At 42.3% G+C, this 24,088-nt stretch overlaps 1 long non-coding RNA gene and 1 pseudogene across 1 annotated transcript; both read left to right on the forward strand.

The window, feature by feature from the left end:
• The first annotated feature begins 5,228 nt into the window (after window positions 1-5,228).
• LOC144827486 (uncharacterized) lies at window positions 5,229-6,047 on the forward strand. The gene is made up of 3 exons (XR_013610208.1): window positions 5,229-5,278; window positions 5,417-5,477; window positions 5,927-6,047. It is a non-coding gene; the product is annotated as an uncharacterized LOC144827486 (long non-coding RNA).
• Window positions 6,048-21,219: 15,172 nt separating this feature from the next.
• LOC144827487 (DAZ-associated protein 1 pseudogene) lies at window positions 21,220-22,531 on the forward strand (annotated as a pseudogene).
• The last annotated feature ends 1,557 nt before the right edge of the window (window positions 22,532-24,088 follow it).

Here is a 24,088-nt window from a genome sequence, read left to right on the forward strand (position 1 = left end):
TGACTCAATAACACGGCCAATAAGGGATCAGGGCCTTGTTACTCCCCCTCCTTCTCTCCTGTTGTCCAGAGTCTGTCTGCACACCAAGCCCTCAGTTTAGATCATTCAAAATGCGCAGATCCTAGGGGGTCCTAAGAAATACACGACATGGCACTGCCAACGTTGGTTTGGTTCTTATATTAACAGTTAAATCTGAGTAGTTCAGCATGCTTTCTTAGAAAAGCCCTACTCAAATGTTTCCGAGACGTCTGAAGTGGAAAGGTTTATCCGCCTCAGTTGAGGAGGCACACCCTGTGTATTGGCTGAAGGCTTTAGACAAGCTTGTAAGGATTAAAAATTCCCATATTGTGCTAAACCCTACCTCCTAAACCTTTACTTTCTTCTCCTTTCAACGTGACTGAAGCTGCGAGTAGCAGTGGAAGTACTGAAGAAGATGAATGTTCAAACGCTCTTAACATCACAGAAAACTGCAGAAAGGCAGCAACTCTGAGATTGGTGGAACATGACGTGCCTGTAACAGGTGGCCATGTTACCTTCGTGATTGAGGCACATGAGTGTTCGGATCAGAGGTTTTCGATTCCTGGGTGAAATTCCCACCTGCAGATGCACAGACACATTTATTTCATGAATACATTGAAGTGGATCCACCGTAAGAATACATTCCAAACGAGGACATTGAAGTCCTATTAACTTACCAGCAGCATAAAAACTGGTTTAAAGGCGCCCTCAAACACACAACTTCAGTCATAAGACTAGATCTGCTCAGCTTAGGAGGGCGACATGGCTAGTCTTAGTGACTTACACTCCACATCCTGAGATAGACACACTCCACGTAGGGGAAGTGCGTACACTTTACAAAGAAGTAGTCAGGATGTATAACACATTGTCCAGTTTGTCATGCGAACACTTACATTACAACCTGCAAGAGCTGCTCCACCTGGAATAGTCCAGACCCAGCCCACACCAGCAATTAGTCCACCATCACTAAAAGCAATAATGGGTGCGTTCCCATCAAAGAGGTATCAAGTACCATTCTGGATTGCTAAAAAAATAGCACAATTCAAAGCAGTATTTCCCAGTACGTTCCGCAGGAATAACACAGAATGTTAACAACTTGCTTGCCATTGGGATGGTTTCCTCAATTGAGGATTGTACCACATGGGGAACAATTTTTGCTGCAGTATACATAAGGATACATGGTATCCCAACCATATCAGTTAATCCTGAAGTATTGAAACAGATAAAGAATGAGTACAGGGCAGCACCTGCCTTGGACTTGGGGATGAAACTGATGGGTAATGTTGACCAAGTCTTGGCAATTATGCTGAGCAACATCAAGGGGGAAGCATCAGCAGTGACTATACGCCAACGCCTAAGGGTAACACCTTCAAATCAGAAGCATGCATTACCAAAAATGATCGAAGACACCTATGCTTCACTAGGCAGAGATAGTTTGGAAGCCAAACCAGGAACACCACAAGTGGTAAGTAATTCTGAGAAGGATAACTCAAAGCATGCACCCATTTCTTCTAAAAAAGAAATAGGATAATAATAATCAATCCAAAAATAACAATAACAGAAACACTTCAAAATCAAGGGATGGGTCTCCCCAAAGGGAGTCCTCTAAAAAGAGGTACAACCTTAGGAAATGTGATAACATTAGGAAACCTGACAGGTATCAGGATACTGATACACGTTCCTTTAGTTCCTTTCAGGGTTCATCAAAAAGCTTGGAGAGGCAAGGACGGTCAGAACAAAGAATTTAAGACTGTCCACAGAGAAAAAGAGAATCACATCACACTTCAGATTTCATTATCAAACAGGAAGAGCAACCTAAAGCAAAAGGCTCAATTTAAAAAGTAGAAAGTAGTTGGCTTAAAAATTAGAAATGCCCAGGTTACTGAGGACTCAGCTTCTGAACGGGGATGCTAGACAGTGCTGCAGAAGTAACAATAGCTCACCAGAACCTGAAGGAATTTCTGTTGACTGCAGTATGAATGAATTCATCAAGGTTGAAATACCTGATACAAGAGTGAGTGTCCCCCACCGTTTACACAAAATTAATCTTCAACTAGAGGGGTACAGATCAAGAAAAATTAAAGGTCTCTTTCGGAAAATTTGACATTTTGAAATGACATCCTGTTAGCAGAAAAAGATTGGGTGCCTGAATTCATAATGGATTGCCTAAAAGGTGAAAGCGTAATAAATTTTGCCTGCTTTCTCCGACCACGTTTCTGTTTTCTTAAAACACTCATATGCGCGGCAGTGGCCGCAAGCGCTGGCTCCGGCATTATACCGCAACCATGGAGGGTGGGACGCGGAGTGCAAACACCACAAAATCCCATTAAAAACTGCTTCAACTCCACAGAGATAGTACCCTGTTATAAATGAGGCAAAAAACAGGTCAAAGAAATCTTAAACCAACCTTTGTTTCCAGTCATGAAACCTGACAACACATATCGTTTGGTTTTAGATTACAGACATTTGAACACATGCACAAAAACATTTGCTGTTCAGAACGCTCATAGTGCAGCATTAATGAAGAACATTAAGCATAGAGTGGAGTGCCGTACAGTGGAGTTGCATACAGTGGAATAGAATGGAGTGGATTGGTGTACAGTGTAGTGGTATACAGTAGAGTGGCGTACAGTGGAGTTTTTTAGAGTAAATTGGCATACACTGGCATAGTGTAGAGTGGAGTGGCATACAGGGAAGTGACATAGAGTGGAGTGGCATCAGTGGAATACTGTTCACTGGAGTGGGGTGGTGTGGTGTAGAGTGTAACAGCGTAGAGTGGAGTGGCATACAGTAGAGTGGCATACAGTAGACTGGCGCAGAGTAGAGTGGCATTCAGCGTAGTGGCATAGAGTGCAATGTTGTAGAGTGGAATACCGTGGAGTGGAATGTTGCAGAGTGGAGCAGGGTAGAGTGTAGTGGGGTAGACTGTTGTAGTGTACAGTGTAATAGCATACTGTGAAGTGTAGTAGAGTGGACTGTTCTACAGTTAAATGGAATACAGTGTAATTGCATAGACTGTGGTGTTGTAGAGTGGAGTGGCATTGAGTAGAGTAGCATACAGTGGAGGTAGAGTACAGTAGAGTGATGAAGACTGAAATAACATTGAGTGTTACTGGTGTGTAGATTTGTGACGTAGAGTGGAGTGTCATGTAGTGGAAGAGCATAAAGTAGAGTGGTGTAGAATGGAGTGTAGTACAGTGGAATAGGGTAGAGTGTAGTAGGGTAGAGTGAATTGGCATAGAGTGGAGTGGCTTATAATGGAGTGGGGTATAGTAGTGTGGCATAGATTCAAGTGATATAGATTGGAATAGCATAGAGTGGAGTGACGTACAGTGAAGTTGAATACAGTGGTATAGAATAGAGTGTACTGGTGTATAGTGCAGTACCTTACAGCGGAGTGGTTTAGACTGGAGTGTCAATCAGTGGAGGTGCATACAGTGTACTAGCGTGCAGTGGAGCAGTGTGTAGTCCAGTGGCATACATCCAGTGGTGGTCCACAGGGTCCTATAAGGTCGGGCGGGGGACAGCAAGGCCCTCTTCCATTTTTTAAAGAAATATTTGGCCCCGGGGTGGTGGTGGTTTCCAGGGCCCGGGGGGTCCATGCGGCTCCCCATCAATGTTTCATTAGTCCCGGGGAGGTGGTGGTCTCCAGGTCTTTGAGGCCCCTTGGAGGCCCCTTGGAGGGGGCCCATGCATTCCCCTCCTTTTTGGCCAATAAAGCCCTGGAAAGGCGGTGGTCCGCAGGGCTCAATGAGCCTCAGGAGGTAGCTTCCTTCTTCTTTTTGAAAAAAATGACTCCGGGGCTGTATTCCAAACAAGTGTGGGACCCCAAGATTGTTTTGGTTTAATTTTTGCCACGGATTCTAAGGTCCGTTGTATGTTTGAGGCCATTTTCATTCTCAAAAAGTGCTTTTTGGCCCTGCCAGGTGTGACACTGGGACCTGATGAACAGAGTTAAGGTGTCAGGGTCTCCCTATCCTTCCCCTTTACTTTAAAAAAAATGTTTTTTGTGGGACTCGGCTGAAGCTGAATCTCAAGATGGCTGCAGAACCTTCATGGTTCCCGTCAATCAGATTTCAGCACAGGGACTGTCGGATCCTCGGAGGATCCGCGTCCCCAGCTATACAATTGTTTTTTTTAATATCTCAAAAACTGCTGAATGGATTTACAACAAAATAACAAAATTTGATATTTCTGGACCAAGAGCTACCTTTCTGCAAAATTTGGTGTTATTTCATCCAGCGGTATGGGCTGTCGTTGCAACTAAAATCTCTATGGGAATTAATCCTGGAAAAACACTTTTTTGACCCCTCTTTTATCTCAGTTCCCATTTCAGAGATTGCCCCGAAACTTTCCATATACACAAATATCACTGGGGCACTTTTTGGGAAAATGTTGTGAAGATTTGTCACCCGGCGTCAAAGATATATTCAAGTCAAATTAGCGACCACCAGTAGGTAATATAAATATTCACTGAAAATATCAAAGGTTAAAGTAACGTTATAGTTAGATGAATATGTCAGGTTTTTTTCGGAAAAAAGTGTGCCAGTTGGTCTTATTGTGCATGGACTGTTTCAGGATGAACAAAAACAATGGAGAGAGCAAGGGTTATGTTCACCAGAGTGAACGGGGAGTACTCCTGTACCCCTGGATACAATAATAGAAAAAACAAAGATGAAGGAGTACCACCAGTGGGAATTCACAAGTCACTGTGTTGGTGGATGGTTTTCACAAAATAGAGGAAAAACTCTTTTTCTTAAAAACCCCTCACTCATCACCTAGTGATGACATGCTTCATCATCGGGGTCCACCCTAATGACCTAGCGTCATCAGGGTGTGCTTCAACACCTGATTACAGTGGAGCAGGTTTGTGAGTGGTGGTGTGTGAAAAATGAAAAAAATCAGTGAGTTAAAAATTGTCCTGGTTTGAACTTGTAAAATAAAGAATTTTTATTGGCAAGCAACTGGACAATATTAAAATAGTGGCGAGATAAAATAGGGCAACAATGAACCCGTGTATCTCTATAGTTAATAGGGTCTAAGTGTTAGGTCTACATGTTTCAACCTTAATGGTTAAGGTTAACCAGGTTTTCGTCAGGACCATACAACCACGTGGTGGCCTTCCGCCCACGTGACTGCGGCTCAACCACGCCCATCACGGAAGCGCCGACATTCTATTTCACTCGCGCCTTCACCCAGCCCAGTACTAGCGGGGCGGTGCAGGCAGTAGGTTACAAACTGAATACCTCGGCAACTAACTGTAAGTAAAAGTACCCGTTTCACTGCGGGCGTGTCTTTTTTTCAACAAGCGCCAAAAACGAACGCGCCCAGGACACGAGTTGGATGATATTCCTTACCCGCATTTATCTACCTCTTAAAAAATATCACTCTCTTTCAGAATACGTTTTAAAGAGGGTAACCTCCCCCGTCCCATGAAGTCCCTGAACACTCCATTGAGAGTGAGCCTTGGTTATATATACTTTCTGTCTGTCGTGTGTCTTTGTTGTGTGTGTCTCACTTTGTGTTGTACAGTTTCTCTTTGACAATGCATGCACGATCGAATTGGATATAGTCTCGCACCAAACTAGTCGGTATGCGAGGATGTAACACGCGGTGCCCATTTTATGAACCACGTGTGAGTTGTGAATAGAGAAAATTACGATATTCCCTCTGTGTGAAAGTTGTGGGTAATCTACACTGTCCCACATTTCGCACCTGCACTTCCCTCCTCTAGAAGTATGCTGGAGTAGAGCCCAACACTGGTAACGCTAGAAGTTTGATGTTACCACTGAATTCACCATGTAACTGGGTGTGACAGCATGCTGACACAACGTTGAAGCACTGCACTACGTTACAGGCTTGTAAATATGTTCAATACTTTGACAAATGTCGGTATTTTCTTTTACAGGTTTTTTGATTTTTTAGCTCACCCAGTGTGGAGCGAGCTTACACCACGGGCGCATTTTCGCCATCCAGTGGTCCCATGTGGTAGGATTGGGTGCGTCTTTTAGGGGACGCAGACCGTCCACCACGTGGTTGTATGGTCCTGACGAAAACCTGGTTAACCTTAACCATTAAGGTTGAAACATGTAGACCTAACACTTAGACCCTATTAACTATAGAGATACACGGGTTCATTGTTGCCCTATTTTATCTCGCCACTATTTTAATATTGTCCAGTTGCTTGCCAATAAAAATTCTTTATTTTACAAGTTCAAACCAGGACAATTTTTAACTCACTGATTTTTTTCATTTTTCACACACCACCACTCACAAACCTGCTCCACTGTAATCAGGTGTTGAAGCACACCCTGATGACGCTAGGTCATTAGGGTGGACCCCGATGATGAAGCATGTCATCACTAGGTGATGAGTGAGGGGTTTTTAAGAAAAAGAGTTTTTCCTCTATTTTGTGAAAACCATCCACCAACACAGTGACTTGTGAATTCCCACTGGTGGTACTCCTTCATCTTTGTTTTTTCTGTTTCAGGATGATCCATTAATCAGGAGCCAAGAAACAGAGGGGATCAGAAAAAGTGAGTTTTCCATGTTAATTTCCTTAGGGATTTTGAACACAACTACAGCCCGAACGGCTTAGACGGAGTTACACCAAATTTGGCAGAAAGGTAGCTTTTGGTCCTGAAATCACTCTTTGTGTGATTGGATGTCAATTTGTTTAGATATTGAGGAGATATTAAAGAAAAAACAAATCTAGGGCTGCAACCCCTCTGTGAACCCTCCTGATCTCGTGCAGAGATCTGATTGGCTGTTAAACTTCAACCAAGAAGTGTTGGCAGCCATATTAGGACTCTGACTCAGCCGAGTCCCAAAGAGAAATGTAAACAAAAAAAGAAAAGGGGGTCAGTGTAGGAATATTCTGACCTCCTAGCCCCAGTGACTCCCCCAACACTAAAAATCATTTTTATTTTTGCAGTTAAAATCAAAGGGGATTCACAAATGTGTCACAGCATTTGAAAAAAAAGCATGGTCACATGTTTTTACTTTAGGCCGCAGTTGGGCCAGGTCACGGTGTTATGAGGGTGTTTTCTAAAACAGAAGGGGGAACATGGGGCCCCCTCCTGGAAAAAACTGTGACATAAAGCAGTCTAAAACAGCTAGGGTATTAGGCTCGGGTGACGGGTGTGTCAAACATCTAATAAGTGTCCAACGTAGTCTTAACAACCCGAAAGAAATTCTCTGGGTGGAATTACTTCATAGGAAATCCTTTTTGGTACTAGAATGATGGTCAAATACCTCGATCGTCATACTTCAGTGGTAGAACAAAAACCCTTTGATATCAAAGACCGTTTGGCTGTTTTACAGGACTTAAATGAAACACGAAGAAGTCTAAGAAAAAACATACAGAAGCCAACGACCACTGAAGAAAAACCACCTGTCCCAGCAAGACCTGTCTGGGTTCCAAAGATTGGGGATCTGGTCAGAGAGAAAATAGCGGATAAGAGGAATTTGGGCCTTCTTACAGAAAACCAGTACCTGTACTAGCAGTCCACGGATCAAGAACAATGTTACTGCCGCTTTTTGCTGGAAGAAAGGAGAACCGGTCCATATCAATTGACCTGGTAAAACCACACCATGTGGCCGATAATAAGTAGTAGGCCCAGTGGATTCCAAAGGTGTAGCAGACGACCAAATCTTGCTACTATCCAAGAGGTTCAAACTGAGAGACTTATCACTTTTGAAGAATCTACAGCAAGAAAAGAAGGACTATGTAACAAAGCCATGAAACTTGTGCCTCTTGAGACCCAAATAACAGTTCGTCAAGAAACTCCCTTCTACAACGATGTAGCATCTGACTATACTAATATGTCAAGCAGCTCCAGCGATTTCAAATAATCCGGATGCAATACCAACAATTGCCCGAACTGCCTCTGGCCATTTCATCAATTTTGATACTTTTTCTGAGGATCCCAGTGAGCCCAAAACAACGCCAGGAAATAAAACTTTCAAAGAACAAGTAAAAGAACTTTTTCACCAGCTTGAAAATACATATCTAGTTTCACCATGGGGTGATTTTTGGATTGTGTTAGGCGTACTTTTTCTCCTACTATGGCTCATTCTTGTTTTAGGTTTGGGAAAGCTGATAGATGGAAAATATAGTAAAGTGGACACAGCAAGTAAGAACATCAACTTGTTACTGAAGCCACACAAATCATCTCATCGTGAACAAAGAGACCTGTCATCAGTGAACATCACAGCAGTTTCTCTACCTGTGTCAGAACCGCTAGAACTGATGCCTGTGTTTGCGGTCTACTTACCTCCCAAAAGAGCCAAGAGTTCTCTAATCAAGGTTCTTGGACTGCCTTGGTCCACTACTGGAGACTCAAGATGGCCGCCAGAGTGGAACTATAGATGAGCGTTCTAGTTTCCGTGAGCTCAGCAGCTGAGAGTTAAGGTGAAGCGCGAGCATTTTCATAACGACGCACTTCACCGAGGTTCCCACCCTGTATGGTCCTGTGTATAGGAGCTCTTAGTAATTTTAGTAATTCTTGGGGAATTAGTGTGCGTAATTCCCAGTCTACATTTCCGGAGAGCAGAAGCCGAGGTTTTTTGACTGAACTCGGCAATTTCGTCAGCGCAAGTTATTTCCCGAGGGTGAAGTATCCGGAGCCAACACCGAACGTTCCGCTTCTCATCTGACAGGAAGACAGAATACCCAGAGCTAAGTAGAAGGGAGTTAATGCTATAGTGTAATCTTGAATTTACTGATGAAGAACTGTAAATAGACTCGAATAGTCATTGAAGGAAGTTAATGGCGCATTTACAAGGAAAAGACTACAAGGTACAAACAAGGTCAAATAAGCATTAATTCTCTCCAGAATGACAGTTGTGTTATCGTGGAATATCAGAGCATTATTCAAATAAAATTCGAGAGAGAGAGAAAAAAAGGAAAGCAAAAGAGAGAGAGTAGAGGAAAGTTAGTTCACAAGGATAATGAGGAACACAGAATTCTTACGGAAAACAAATGTGAATATGTAAATACTTACCAGAACTGCAGTTGCTTTCTTCGTGGAAACCTAAAAGAGAGAGAGAGTGAGAATAAGGTTAAACCTGAGAAGGCACAACACAGAAACCCCCTAATACAGAAAGTCTCTTCAATTAGTGAAGTAAGTGGGACATATGTACATATATCAGGAATAATAATAGCTAGGATTTAATAGATAAGAAAACTAATGTTGTCATTTCACTTTACTAGTAACAACTAATTGATGAAGAAGATAGAAAATAATCATACAAAAGTCAGAAGAGAAGCAACGTCCAGGAGAGCTAGGGTGGGTGAGGAATTAGTAGTGAGAATTCAAATATTGAGTAGAAAAGCCAGATAGTAATGATGCTTTAATTTACAGGTTCCACTGACAGACCAGACGGTGCCAGCCGGTCTCTGACGGAAGGAACCAATCTGGACCAGTCTCTTCTTGTTTGTTATTTTATCCCATTTCCCCCTTCCCTTAAGGTAATGACTAGAGGGTTCTGAGTAAAGACCTTCTGGCATTGCCGAGAGGGATTTGGGACTTAGCATCTCTGTTCCCGTGCAAGAACTGGCGAGAAGGTAAAGGTGTTTTAACTTGAGCCCTGACAGAGTGAAGTGCCCAAGTCGTTTTCGCACCTGAACAGAGATGGCGGAGGGAATAGACCTGCAATCTCTTGGAACTATTCTAGATGCAATACAAAAGGAACTGGGAGCGGTCAGAGAGGAAAATCAAAGTCTTAGACAAGAGGTAGTCAGTGCTAGAAAGGAAACTGCAGAATTAGCTTTAAGACTTAGGCCATCTAGTACACTGGAAAGGGAAGCAATGAACCCAGTATTAGAAGCTACCAATAGATCCACCACACAGGTAATTCATTCCCTATCCCCAGTTATTCCATTAGCTGCTCTAGAAAGATTTAATGGAGATCCTCAGAAGGTGCAAATATTTCTTTCCCAATGCTCACTACACTTTATGTGCCGCCCTTCGATATTCCCTGATGCGCAGTCTAGGGTGGCGTTCATACTCTCATATCTGAGCGGAGACGCAGCTTCATGGTCAATGCCCCTAGTCTCCCGGGATGATCCTCTTTTAAGGAACTTTGAAGAATTTAAGCAAGAATTCCTTCGAATATTTGACAGACGGAGACTATCCCAAGTGGTTGATAATGAACTGCTCGACTTACGGCAAGGGAACCGAGATTTAATAGCCTACTTGGCTCAGTTCAACAAGTTGGTGGTGGAGACAAATTGGCCAGAAAGCAAGAGAGCGGCAGTGTTTTATCGAGAATTAAGAGACGAATTAAAAGATACCTAGGCCCAAATTCCAAATCGGCCCACAGAAATTTCGGCACTAATAGATTTGGTCTTGGAGATAGACTTTCGTCAGGGAGAAAGAAAAATGACTTTAGATCAATTACACCAAGGTTTGACAGAGTTCAATCTGATAGCTCGAGAAGTGTAGAAAACCAACACAGAGCTGAACCTATGCAGATTGGTACTATAAGGGGTCCCTTGTCCAAAGAGGAGAAAGACAAGAGAAGAGTTGGAAATTTCTGTATGTACTGTGGATCAGGGGGACACTTCATGAGAAATTGCCTGAAGAAGCCCAGAAATATTTACAAGCCGAAGGAAAACTAACAGCACCACCTGTGAAAGGAGTTGAACAGGTGGGTGCGATTAAAGAAATAACTCCAAATGAGCATCAAGTAGCGAATACCCTGCAATTGGCAGCTCCACATTTGAACCTGTCTATGGAAGTGAGATTCAGAGAAACAATTCTGACGGGAGTATCAGTCATGATAGATTCAGGAGCCACCGGAAATTTTTGTGACTTGAGATTTGCAGCAACGGTGGGCATTCAAGCTATCAAGAAGATAAGGATGGAGCCCGTCTGGGCGGTGGACGGAACCAACCTTTCTTCAGGACCGATTGTGAGCCACACCGAGTTAATACAACTAGTCTCCGGAGATGGACATAAGGAGAGAATTCAGTTCAATTTGATTGATGCTCCACAATTTCAATTAATTTTAGGCCTTCCATGGCTTACAGAGCACAATTCAACGATCGATTGGAGTTCTAGAACCATCGTGATGAACTCGAAATATTGCCTTGAAAATTGTTTTGGAACTGCGGAAAAGTCCTGGGAGAGTAATCCGGCCTTATCCTTGTGTTCGATGGGACATTCCATGTGCGTAATCGATGTCCCCGAAATTCCTGAAGAGTATGAAGAGTTCAAAGATGTGTTCAACGAAGTGGAGGCGGAACAACTACCTCCACATCGAGTATATGACTGTAAAATAGATTTGGAAATTGGTTCTAATTTACCATGCAGTCGAGTTCATGCGCTAACGGAGAAAGAAAACCATCATCTGAAAGAGTATCTGGACAAGTATCTCGCAAATGGATTCATTCGACCCTCCCAGTCCCCTGTCTCGTCTCCCTTATTTTTTGTGCCAAAGAAGGAGGGAGACTTGCGGACGTGCATCGATTACAGGGCAATCAACAAAATTACCAAGAAAAATCGGTACCCCCTGCCATTGATCTCCGTACTCTTGGACCAAGTAAAAGGCGCTAGAATCTATACGAAATTAGACCTGAGGGGGCCTATCACCTAGTCCGAATGCGCGAAGGAGACGAGTGGAAGACGGCCTTTCGGACAAGGTTTGGCTTTTTGAATATCAGGTGATGCCTTATGGATTATGCAATGCCCCAGCTGCCTTTCACCATTTCATCAACAACATCTTGAAGGAATTTATAGACCAATGTGCTATAGTGTACATAGAAGACATGTTGATATACTCCTCCGATGTGACAAGGCACCGTGAGCAAGTAAAAAGGGTGTTGAGGAAGCTACAAGAGAACAAATTGTTTGTAAAACTGGAAAAGTGTGCCTTTGATGTATCACAGGTGGAGTTTTTGGGTTTTGTCCTTTCGCCTTCTGGAATTTTGATGGATCAGAAGAAAGTGGAAGCAGTAAAGAACTGGGAATCACCTACAAGTGTAAATGAAGTCTAAAGTTTTATTGGATTTGCCAATTTCTATCGGAGATTCATTGGAGAATTTTCTAGGAAGATTCTTCCTCTTACCAAATTGCTGAGGAAAGGAATCAAGTTCGAATGGACCAAAGAGACCGAGGAAGCCTTTCAATCTTTAAAGACAGATTTTACAACGGCGCCAGTCCTGTTACATGCGGATCCTAATGAACCATTCTATGTTGAGACGGATGCATCAGATCAAGCTGTGGGTGGAGTTTTGTCTCAACGACATAAAACCACGGGTCAATTGCATCCTGTCGCTTATCGCTCCCGAAAATTAACCTCGGCCGAGATTAATTATACCATCACTGAAAAGGGGTTGCTAGCTATTAAGGATGCCTTTAGGGAGTGGCGACATTAGTTGATGGGGGCTCAACATCAGGGGACGGTGTTTACAGATCATAGAAATTTGAAGTTTCTGAAGACAGCAAGAACCCTTACTCCCAGACAATTGAGGTGGTCTCTATATTTTGCGGACTACGACTTTGTAATCACGTATCGTCCTGGAGCTCAGAACGGGAAAGCAGATGCATTGTCCAGAATTGGTACAGAAGCTCAGAAGGTAGTTACAGAAAGTCAACCAATCATTCCCAGCACTAAGATAATCGGAGTCACCATCTCAATCGGTTTGGAAAAGAATGATTGCAGAAGCCATGAGTCCAGAAGCTATGCAGAATTGGGCAAAAGAAGATCCAAATAGAAAAATCATCAATCAGTTGCCTTACCACCAAGATGCTCTATATGTACCAACCATCGAGCTGCAACAGCAAATAACGCAAGAGTGTCATGATGACAAACTGGCTGGCCATAAAGGAGAAGCCAAGACAGAGGAGTTGTTAAAACGACACTATTGGTGGCCGAAGATGACTTCCGATATCGAGAGGTATGTTAAGTCATGTGAGATCTGCGCTCAGGGAAAATCGGAAAGGCAGGCCCCAAAGGGTCTTCTGCAACCATTACCCACCCCACCTTACCCATGGCACACTATCACATTAGACCTCATTACTGACTTACCTATTAGCCAAGGATATGACACTATCTTAGTAGTGGTAGATGCCTTTTCCAAAAAGGCCCATTTTACTGCCTTAAAAGGAATCCCTTCTGCCAAACAGCTAGCAGCTCATTTTAGCTCTCAGATAGTAAAGATACATGAAATACTAAAAATAGTAATCTCGGACAGGGGTTCCCAATTTGTGTCTCATTTCTGGAGGGCCTTTATGGAAGGATTAGGAACTGAGGTCAGATTCTCCACTAGCTATCATCCAGAGACAGATGGTCAGACGGAGAGGGTGAATCAAGAATTAGAGCAGTACCTGCGATTATTTCTTTTGAAGGAGGAGGGGAACTGGTCGGACTATTTGTGGACGGCAGAGTTTGCCCATAATAATGCGAAGAACTGTTCGACAGGTTACTCCCCCTTCTATCTAAATTATGGCAGGCATCCAAATGCAACTATTCGGCAAATTGATATCCCAGTTCCTGCGGTCCAAGAAGTAGTTTCACACATACATCAAATACAGTTAAGGGCAGAAGACAACCTTACTAGGGCCAAGGAAACATATAAGGTTTATGTTGATAGGAAGAGACGAGAAGGTCCAACATTGAATATTGGGGATCGAGTCTGGTTGAGCACCAAGAACTTGAAGTTGAAAGGAAATCGGAAGTTTCAGCCCCGATTCATTGGACCTTATCCTGTAAAAGAGAAGATCAATCAGGTCACTTATCGAGTGGAATTACCACCTAGGTTAAAGATTCATCCTGTTTTTCATGTCTCCTTGTTAAAGAAAGCTTCGGCAGATTTAAGAACTCAATTACCACCGAAACCAATTCAATTAGAGACAGGAACTGAGTTTGAAGTAAAAGAAATTCTGGACTCCAAAAGATCGAGGGGGAAGCTGTACTATTACATAGACTGGAAGGGCTATGGTCCTGAGGAACGATCTTGGGAACTGGAAGAGAATGTTCATGCTCCTAGGTTGATCCAGTCTTTTCATCGACGATTTCCCACAAAACCGAGAGGGAAAGAAGCTACCTTGTTGGGGGGGTACTGTCAGAACCGCTAGAACTGATGCCTGTGTTTGCGGTCTACTTACCTCCCAAAAGAGCCAAGAGTTCTCTAATCACAGTTCTTGGACTGCCTTGGTCCACTACTGGAGACTCAAGATGGCCGCCAGAGTGGAACTATAGCGTTTTCATAACGACGCACTTCACCGAGGTTCCCGCCCTGTATGGTCCTGTGTATAGGAGCTCTTAGTAATTTTAGTAATTCTTGGGGAATTAGTCTGCGTAATTCCCAGTCTACATTTCCGGAGAGCAGAAGACGAGGTTTTTTGACTGAACTCGGCAATTTCGTCAGCGCGAGTTATTTCCCGAGGGTGAAGTATCCGGAGCCAACACCGAACGTTCCGCTCCTCATCTGACAGGAAGACGGAATACCCAGAGCTAAGTAGAAGGGAGTTAATGCTATAGTGTAAACTTGAATTTACTGATGACGAACTGTAAATAGACTCGAATAGTCATTGAAGGAAGTTAATGGCGCATTTACAAGGAAAAGACTACAAGGTACAAACAAGGTCAAATAAGCATTAATTCTCTCCAGAATGAAAGTTGTGTTCTCGTGGAATATCAGAGCATTATTCAAATAAAATTCGAGAGAGAGAGAAAAAACGGAAAGCAAAAGAGAGAGAGTAGAGGAAAGTTAGTTCACAAGGATAATGAGGAACACAGAGTTCTTACGGAAAACAAATGTGAATATGTAAATACTTACCAGAACTGCAGTTGCTTTCTTCGTGGAAACCTAAAAGAGAGAGAGAGTGAGAATAAGGTTAAGCATGAGAAGGCACAACACAGAAACCCCCTAATACAGAAAGTCTCTTCAATTAGTGAAGTAAGTGGGACATATGTACATATATCAGGAATAATAATAGCTAGGATTTAATAGATAAGAAAACTAATGTTGTCATTTCACTTTACTAGTAACAACTAATTGATGAAGAAGATAGAAAATAATCATACAAAAGTCAGAAGAGAAGCAACGTCCAGGAGAGCTAGGGTGGGTGAGGAATTAGAAGTGAGAATTCAAATATTGAGTAGAAAAGCCAGATAGTAATGATGCTTTAATTTACAGGTTCCACTGACAGACCAGACGGTGCCAGCCGGTCTCTGATGGAAGGAACCAATCTGGACCAGTCTCTTCTTGTTTGTTATTTTATCCAATTTCCCCCTTCCCTTAAGGTAATGACTAGAGGGTTCTGAGTAAAGACCTTCTGGCATTGCCGAGAGGGATTTGGGACTTAGTATCTCTGTTCCCGTGCAAGAACTGGCAAGAAGGTAAAGGTGTTTTAACTTGAGCCCTGACAACCTGGGACAGAACTGATTATGACATTTATGGTCCTGTCAAGCTGCTGACGTTTCCACACCAATTTAAGGTTTCCTTGAGTGATTTTGTTTCAGCCAGTACATTTTCTGATGATTGGGACTTTGAGACTGTTAACAACATGATGACAGACTTAGAAATGTCAGCAACATTTTCAAAACATGAATACTTAGCAGGTTCATCAGATTATGAACAAATGTATTGTTTTAACCATTATGGTCACCATTATTTGCACAAATCTACAAACCCTAGAAATGTTTTAACTTCTAATCAGTGGGAACATTGTGCGATGCCACCAAAGGTTCGCTCAACAACATTTTATGAAAAATGTCAATACTTCTCAGGTTTTAATGTCACAAATCCTGAAACATTTTACTTTAAAAATATTAATAAGACAGGCATGAAAAGTATGTTGACTAATACTAAGAACATTTATTCTGCGGCCTTTTATGCTCAATTGCCACATTAGGTTTTGACTTTTGGAAAGACAAATTGAGACAAAAACTCTCTGGGGCACAAAAGACTGGCAGGTGCAAGGTTTAGAAGCCTTATTTACATCCAAGATATATCCAGAGACAACATCCAGGGATAATAACAACTTACAGTGTAGGAAAACTGTGCCTTGAGTGGCCCAAAAAATCCGCACTCCCAGATATAAAACAACACTTAACTTTACTTAAAGATGGTATTGAATTGAGAGAATTCTTACTAGGACTTCGCAAACTTCATAAACGTTTCATATATGCCGGTATTTACGCTGCCTATAATGAAGCATGGAAAGTCACGCAAATGGAAACTGCAGAACGAATACGAGAAATTGATCGTATTAATTTAGAGAAAGCTCTCTCTGTAGTTGACAATGGGTTAACAACTCTGTCATCCAGAATTTATTCTTTGGACAGCATTGTATCCTCTGCCATAGACATAATGGAACAAGACTTGCTCATGTTACAACATGGACAGTCTCAATTGCGTTCTATAATGCTGCTAGGCTGGACGTTACAAAACCTTCGTTCAGGCTATGTGCCTTGGAGTCTAATCAACACCACGTCATTGTTTACTTGATTTAACCTTACAGATAAACAAATCTCTTTGGCACAGAGAGGAGCAGACTATACGGTGCTGAGCATGGAAAAACTGGAGAGATTACAATTAACCGTTTCTGAGAAGCCAGCCATTGAATGGATACTACATCCCACAATCACGATACTAGTGACGATTTTCCAGTTTCAGTATTGCTTAAAACACATACCAGCAGGTCTGTATGAAAGGTTGAGTAAAGAGTAAATAAAGTCGACCTGGGATTTACCAAACACACACAAATGTTGGAGTGGGGAAAAGGAGGTATTTCTTAGTGGTAAAAATTGCAAAACCACATTGAGCGGTACACTTCTATGTCAGGGCATTAATTTACATGGAGCCTGTGATGGTTCTTCAACCAACTTATCGTGCCACCTGCAGGGTTCCCCGGCAGCAGTGATAGATCCAATTTTTAGGCAGCTTTCCAATGGAGCTACATAATGTTGAATGATCACAGTTGTTGTGGAATGATGCCAGGAATAGCCTATCTCGTTAGTGTGTCAGCCAGGGTCACTTGCTGTATGCAAATATTGTTTACAAAAACCAAGACAGACGGGGAGTCACCACTATGGCCTTCACTGAACATCTCTTCTATACGAATTGATACTTTAAGCAGAATGAAATCCATTCTTTTACAAAAAACTGTGCCACTGACCTCGTCCAGAGAGACGTATGATCTGAAAGTTGCAAGGTCCTCTGGGGAGATACATGCCTTATGATTAACAAACTGCCCCATACATTTCGCTGAAATGTTAGGTCGTATCTTAAACATGTCTGATACCAGTGGTATTGTACATGTATTTAAGACGATTTTTTCGGGACTGTTAGCACCTTTTGAAGCAGTCCTAGGCATTTTTCCAAACTTCGTGCACTCTGTGTTCGGCGGCCTGCCTCTCATCTTGGGACTCGTAGCAGGAATACTATTTGTGTTCCTCCTGCTCCGTTATGGCAAGTCCAGTCACCAGCGATACCCAGATTACCATGGAGAACACTCTTCTGGCAATGAGCGCATAACACAGATTCTTGGCTTGGCTCGTTTGAGAGATCTGAATACCACGTGGTTCCTATCATTCAGACCAATCTGGCAAGATTGCATCTTACCTGTTCTACGATGCCTGCTTTGTGGAGAGGAATGAGTGTTGGATATCTGTCTAACACTCCCATCATCACTGCCAACGGATGTTGATGCTTTGCTTGGTTCGGCAACGGCTCATGCATTGTGTTGCCCCCAACGGCTACCAATCCTGATGACGGCATTCATTGAGGTCTCACCGGCAATTCCAGCTGAGGGTGAGATACGTGGACCAACAGGCACACAGGTACCATCTACTGCGAACATTGCTAATGTGACTGACGCTGACGGCGATACTTTTCATCTGTGTACGATTGATCTACTTAATGAAGTGGTTCAACTTTCACCGACTGTGGTAGACAATTTCTTTGCCAGCTTAGAAGATTTAATGTTTTTTCCTGACACCAAGAATAACTTTTGAAATTAACACACAACGTTCTATCAACTTTGAATTTGACCTTCGTTTTTCAAAACAAAAACTTCTAACTTTGGAACTCTATTTTTCTACGATTTGATTTGACTTTTTCCAAAATTGAACTTTGCCACAAAGTAATCTGCTTAAAGTAGAACTATTCTTAGAGAACAAGAATTCTTTGAGTATTTCCTAGGAACAATATTAACCTTATCCACAAACCAAAACAGCTTACATTTTCTGCTATGGGATAGTCTCAACCTTTTTTCTTCTGTATTTAGAGACATTTCATTAATATATTTTTTATGATTCATTCAGTTAACATTGCCAATGTCATATTATATGCTTACAATGAAATAATTACTTTTATATGCGTACAGTATTAATGCTCATTTTCGTGTACAACCATTTCAAATACATTTTTATGTATTTTTGGGTGGGATTGTAAACACATGCTTTAAATATGTTTTAGTGCATAAATTTAGTAATGTCAAACATAATAAAGTGGAGTGGGTGTTGTATAGCATTTTAGGACCCTAGTGTAATTTTCCCGATTCATGCCCTTATATAGGAATTAATCACCTTGTCCTTATATAGGCATAGAAATCATAACCATATTTAGACATAGCTCATGCAGTTCAAATGCGTCATGCCTACTTCTACTAGTTCCGAAAATCCACAATGATTTCTTGGAAAACTCGGCTTCAGCAGTTAGGGACTTCCCCTTGCTTGAATATTAATTTGTCCAAGAACTCATGGAGTTTTCAAAGAAGTTGATGACGTTATTATGTCCACCTTTACGTCAAACTCGGCACCTTCAAGGTATAAATATGCCCACACTTTCCCTAGCAAAAACACGGTGGTTTGGAGCAGTTCGACTATCTACTTGCCTGACACATTTCGCTACAGCAAGTGCCGAAGGAAGCCAACCCTCCAGCAGACGCACGGAGAGAGACGCTATCTTTTCCCTTGCCGAGAAATCCAGCTCCAGTGTTTTGAAGCTCCCCTTGTGGGGTGTTGTTAATTCGAGTCCTGAGACTGACCTCCTTCATTCTAAACCAAGGTACAGAGCTGATTAGACCCTAAGAGAAATCTTGGATAGATTCTTGGCAAAAGAATACTAAACTTATGCTAAACCACACTTACTTCTTCCCTCGAACTAGACTTAGGTTAGGTACATCGGGGTAGGCGTATTGTAGAAGCACCAGTTGAGTACTTTTTAATCTTTATTTATTTATGTATGTATTTTATGGCTTAGAAACCATACCATGCTTTTACAGTATTATTTTATAATACTCTTTAGGCTGGATGCATTGTATTTTACAGCCAGTGTCGCGATTGTAGCAGTTAATTTCTTCTGCATGAGAAAGAAGACTGTTCAATAAATACTTTTTATTGAAAACGCCCGTCTTTCTATTTCTCTGTACCTCTGGTGAAACGAAGCATGCACGAATGACTGAGTGAAATATCTATCTATTGTTTCAACGACTCTGAAGATCAGTTTTACCTTGTGGAAACAAAGTTGTCATGTTTATGCGGTTGTCAGAAACTAATTCCTTCTTGTGAACTCGAGAAAGTTTCTAGTGACCTCTGAGCTAACTGGCACTCACAATTAAGTCTAATATATTCGATAGAGACCTAGTAGACATAAGTCCTACCTCGCATCTATAGGATATATTATTCCAATGCACAGAGCATATTAGGAATATAGGAACCACACTACAAGTTGGTGTATCAGTGATTGTATGGGGAAGTGAGTGGGGGTGTGTGTGATTCTATGAGTTTGTAACTGGGTATCTCATTGGTTGTATTGGTGAGTAAGTGGCTGTGTGAGTGTCTGTATGCATGGGTGATTGGGTATGTGAGTTGCTTTATGGGTGTCTAAGTGGCTGTTTGAGTGAGTGGGCTGCTCTTTGAGTGGGTGTTTGATTAAGTTAGTTGGTGTGTGAGTGAGTGTCTGTGTGAGATGATGCATGGGTGAGTGAACAGGTGTGTGATGTATTGCATGGGTGATTATAGGTGTATATAAGTGGTTGTGCGGCTATGCGAGTGGATATGTGAATGGTTGTATGAGTGAGTGAGTAGATGTGCTGTGAGGCTGTATGGGTGAATAAAAGGGTATCTGAGTAGCTGTGTGGGTGAGTTTGTGGATGTGTGAGTGGTTGTATGGGTTAGTGAGTGGTTGTGCTGAGAGGCTGTATGGGTAGGTGAGTGGCTATCTGAGGGGCTGTATGAGTGAATAAGTGGGTATCTGAGTAGTTGTATGGGTGAGTGAGTGTCTGTGTGAGTGTCTGTATGAGTGAGTGAGTTGGTATATGAGTGGCCCTATCGATGAATAAGAGGGTGTGTGAATAATTCTAAGGGTCTATGAATAGGTATGCATGTGGTTGTGTGATTGTGTAAGTGGGTGTATGAAAGGCTATATGGGGTGTGAGGGGGAGTATAAGTGGTTCTGTGGATGATATAATCAGTGATATATATAAGATGAAGTATTCCCCATTAACCCTATTTGCAAGTTATAATTAGTTCAGGTAATTATAACTGCTGAATTTCACTGGTTTTGTATAATTGAAATCTGAGTATAAGTAAAATGTCCCTGTAAATGGGGGTGGCCGGCAAATAGCGGTGGGCAGAGTTCACGGAGTCGCGCCCTTTACTTAAAATACCCAAAGACACACCTTCCTGTATTTTGTGCATTGTCCATGCCACTATGGGTATATATTGTACAGGGGTAGGTGAATGGAGCAACTACGCCCTCATGCGGAACTCCATGAAGGAGGACGGGCCCGCCCACTGAGGCCCATCTGCTGGTCTTAAATTCTTCAGCAGGACAATTTTAACACTTTAAAGGGAACGTACTTCCCTCCGGGACTTCAACTCCCACAACTACTTGTGCAGCGTCATATAGAACAGCCCATCAGGGGTGCACAATCATGGGAATTTAAGAGATGGGGACCGGACTGTGTTTTATTCCATTTCACCATCAGCCTTTAAAAAAGAAGAAAGGACTTTGAAACGCATCAGCAAGATGAGTGATTCGGCTGTGAAAGTGATCAGCTGGCCGCCGTCTTTCATGCCTATGACTGAGCTTAAAGCTCTGTGTTGTTGTTGGAGTGCATCTCACGCTGTGGGACAAGCTGGAGCATGAAATATATATATAGCGCGGCTGTGAGGAGGCGGCGGCACTGACCTTCGGCGGAGAGGGGAGCCCCCGGGCCGGGGTCGCCCGAACCCACCTCCGCAGCCATAAACAGCGTCAGCGGCGCCGACGAGATTGGAAAACTCTTTGTGGGAGGCCTGGACTGGATCACTACTCAGGAAACATTACGTGGTTACTTTTGGCAGTTTGGTGAAGTTGTAGATTGTGTGATCATGAAAGATAAAACCACAAACCAGTCCTGAGGATTTGGATTTGAAAAATTCAAAGATCCGAATTGCGTTGGAACAGTTTTGGCCAGCAGACCTCATATACTGGATGGGAGAAATATTGATTAAAAAGCCATGTACGCCAAGAGGAGTGCAACCTGAGAGATTGCGGCCTAAGGAGTCTTGGCAGAAAGGCCCTAAGGTAGATCCCACCAGATCGAATAAAATCTTTGTTGGGGGAATCCCTCATAACTCCGGGATTACTTAAAGCGATTTGGTGTGGTTACAGAGGTTGTGATGATATACGATGCTGAGAAGCAGAGGCCCCGAGGTTTTGGATTTATAACGTTTGAGGATGAACAATCAGTGGACCAGGCTGTCAACATGCATTTTCACGACATCATGGGCAAAAAAGTCGAAGTGAAATGAGCGGAGCCTCGTGATAGCAAAAGTCAATCACCAGGTCAGGCGGGCATCAGCCAGTGGAGTGTCAGAGCTGTGCCAACTGCCAATGGATGGACCAGCCAACCTCCTCCTTCCTGGCAGCCTGGATACCTGTCTACAAGGTATGTGGATGACTACAACCGGGCAGGCCATCAGTGCATTTGGACCACCTGCTGGACGTGGTGCACCCCCACCTCCTTCTTTCACATCCTACATAGTTTCAACGCCACCTGGTGGATTTCCTCCCCCTCAGGCCTTTCCTCAGAGCTATGGCACACCGCCTCTATTCACAGGTTATGGACAAGACATGAGTGCTTTGGACAGGGTTTTGCCGATCCCAGCCAGCAAGCCCTCTCTTACACGACAGGACCCTTGGCACCAGGCGGCCCACAAGCTGGAGGAAGTGGCTTTGGGCGAGGACAGAACCATAATGTCCAGGGCTTCCACCCCTACAGACACTGAGGAGAGATGCACATCAGGGACTTCCGTGCACTGCCACGGATCCGGGAATTCACACCTGAGAACTCGTGACAATCACATACTTGATGCGACAATATTGCGTTCAGAACACTTGGGGGAGGGTGGGAATCTGGACTTCAAGGAAAAGCTGTGGAGGTTTGGAGCGCAGTTTATGAATTCTTGATTTCTCTAACCTATCAGCACAAATAAAGAGAACATACTGCTTCCAGGCACCAGGGTGAAACATGTCAGCAGCTTTAACTACATTTCAGGTTTCCAAGCCCTTTTCTTTTTTGAAAAAAAATTTATGAGCCTTTGTTTTACCATAAAATTGTAAACTTTTATGTTTAAAGATAAACAAAAATATATATACAGTTACAGATTGAGATTTTTAAAGAGAATTTTCTACTATGTATGCTGGCTTATTTTTTCATTTAAAACAGGGTTTCTGTTGACACTGGCTGAGCAAGGGTAAGGTTTTAACGCCTTGTTTCCAAATGTTTTTTTGGGGGGTGGGAAAAAAAAATATTAAAAAATATATATATATATATATATATACATATACATACATATATATATATATATATATATATGAAAGAGAGATCCCAACCTGTCAATGGACGACAGGCAACAGCAGGGTGCAGACCTCAGGACGCCACAACAAACGGCCAAAGTTGCTCACAAACGAATCAACTCAAGTGAGTATGCAGGAAAACGTTTAATTACTGAATGACGCGTTTCACTCCACAAGGGAGCTTGTTCACATACAGACACTCAGGGGAAAATAAAAGTATATATACACAACATAAGGAGGGGCTTAATTTCAGGGAACACACCCATAAAAAAGGAAATAAAGAAAGTGCACAAAGGAATACTGTTTTGAAATAAAGGCGCATGACAATCAAGAAAACACATAAACAAATTGAATTGGCAGTGGCGAAATAAACAATGATAACAATGTATAAAGTGGGTATAAATACAAGAGTCTGACATAAGATGGTAAATTAGAACTTAGAAAAAAATGGCCAAAATAGCTTAGAAAACAGACTAAAATAGCCAGATGCTCTAATAAATGCAACGTGATATGCAATGGGCAAATGTAACGGCATGGTGCCAAAATTTACAATACATTGCTGTTAAAGGAGCAATAAAGAGCAATTGTGAGCCAACAATATAAAATAAACCAATTGTGTCAGAAGCATCAAGACAAAGTGTCAAGAATGAAAATAACCACATAACTGTTAGAAAATAGAGAACTGCCACAACTGCTAAAAAGCCCAATCATATAAGTCATGCAAAAGGAAGTGCTAAACATAAAAAACACATGTACCTAAGATAATCTGAAAAAGTGGTGTAGAAAAAATAAAAGACAGAACAGAGGGCCCAACCAAAAAATAATGTTGAAAAAATAAAGAGAAAAAAGGAAAGCAAGGGAAATTAGTTAGCGAGACAAAAAAATAGGTACAGGAGAGAGCAAGGGTTAAATTAACACCGATGCTGAAAAAGAGACTACCATAAATCTGATACAAAAATCATCAGAACAGATAACAACTAGATCCAGACCACTGGATGACGCAGTTACTAGAATAAGAATCAATGTAATCACAGTCTAGGAAAAGGGAACAGAAAATAACCAAGACCTGAACCAATAACAGAATGGGATTTAGAGGAAACTTTTCAAGTCCTCCGTCAAATTTAAACCGTTGGGGGCCTTAGTATCGAGTGACATGATAAGCTGGGATTCACGTTGTCGCAATAGTCTTTCGCGGTCACCACCGCGGCTCGGTTGAGGTACCGAACATAGGACAGTATATTGAAGATCTTTCAGTTTTTTCTCATG

Source organism: Lissotriton helveticus, chromosome 4_1 (assembly GCF_964261635.1).
Source record: "Lissotriton helveticus chromosome 4_1, aLisHel1.1, whole genome shotgun sequence".
In the NCBI taxonomy this organism is placed as follows: domain Eukaryota; kingdom Metazoa; phylum Chordata; class Amphibia; order Caudata; family Salamandridae; genus Lissotriton; species Lissotriton helveticus.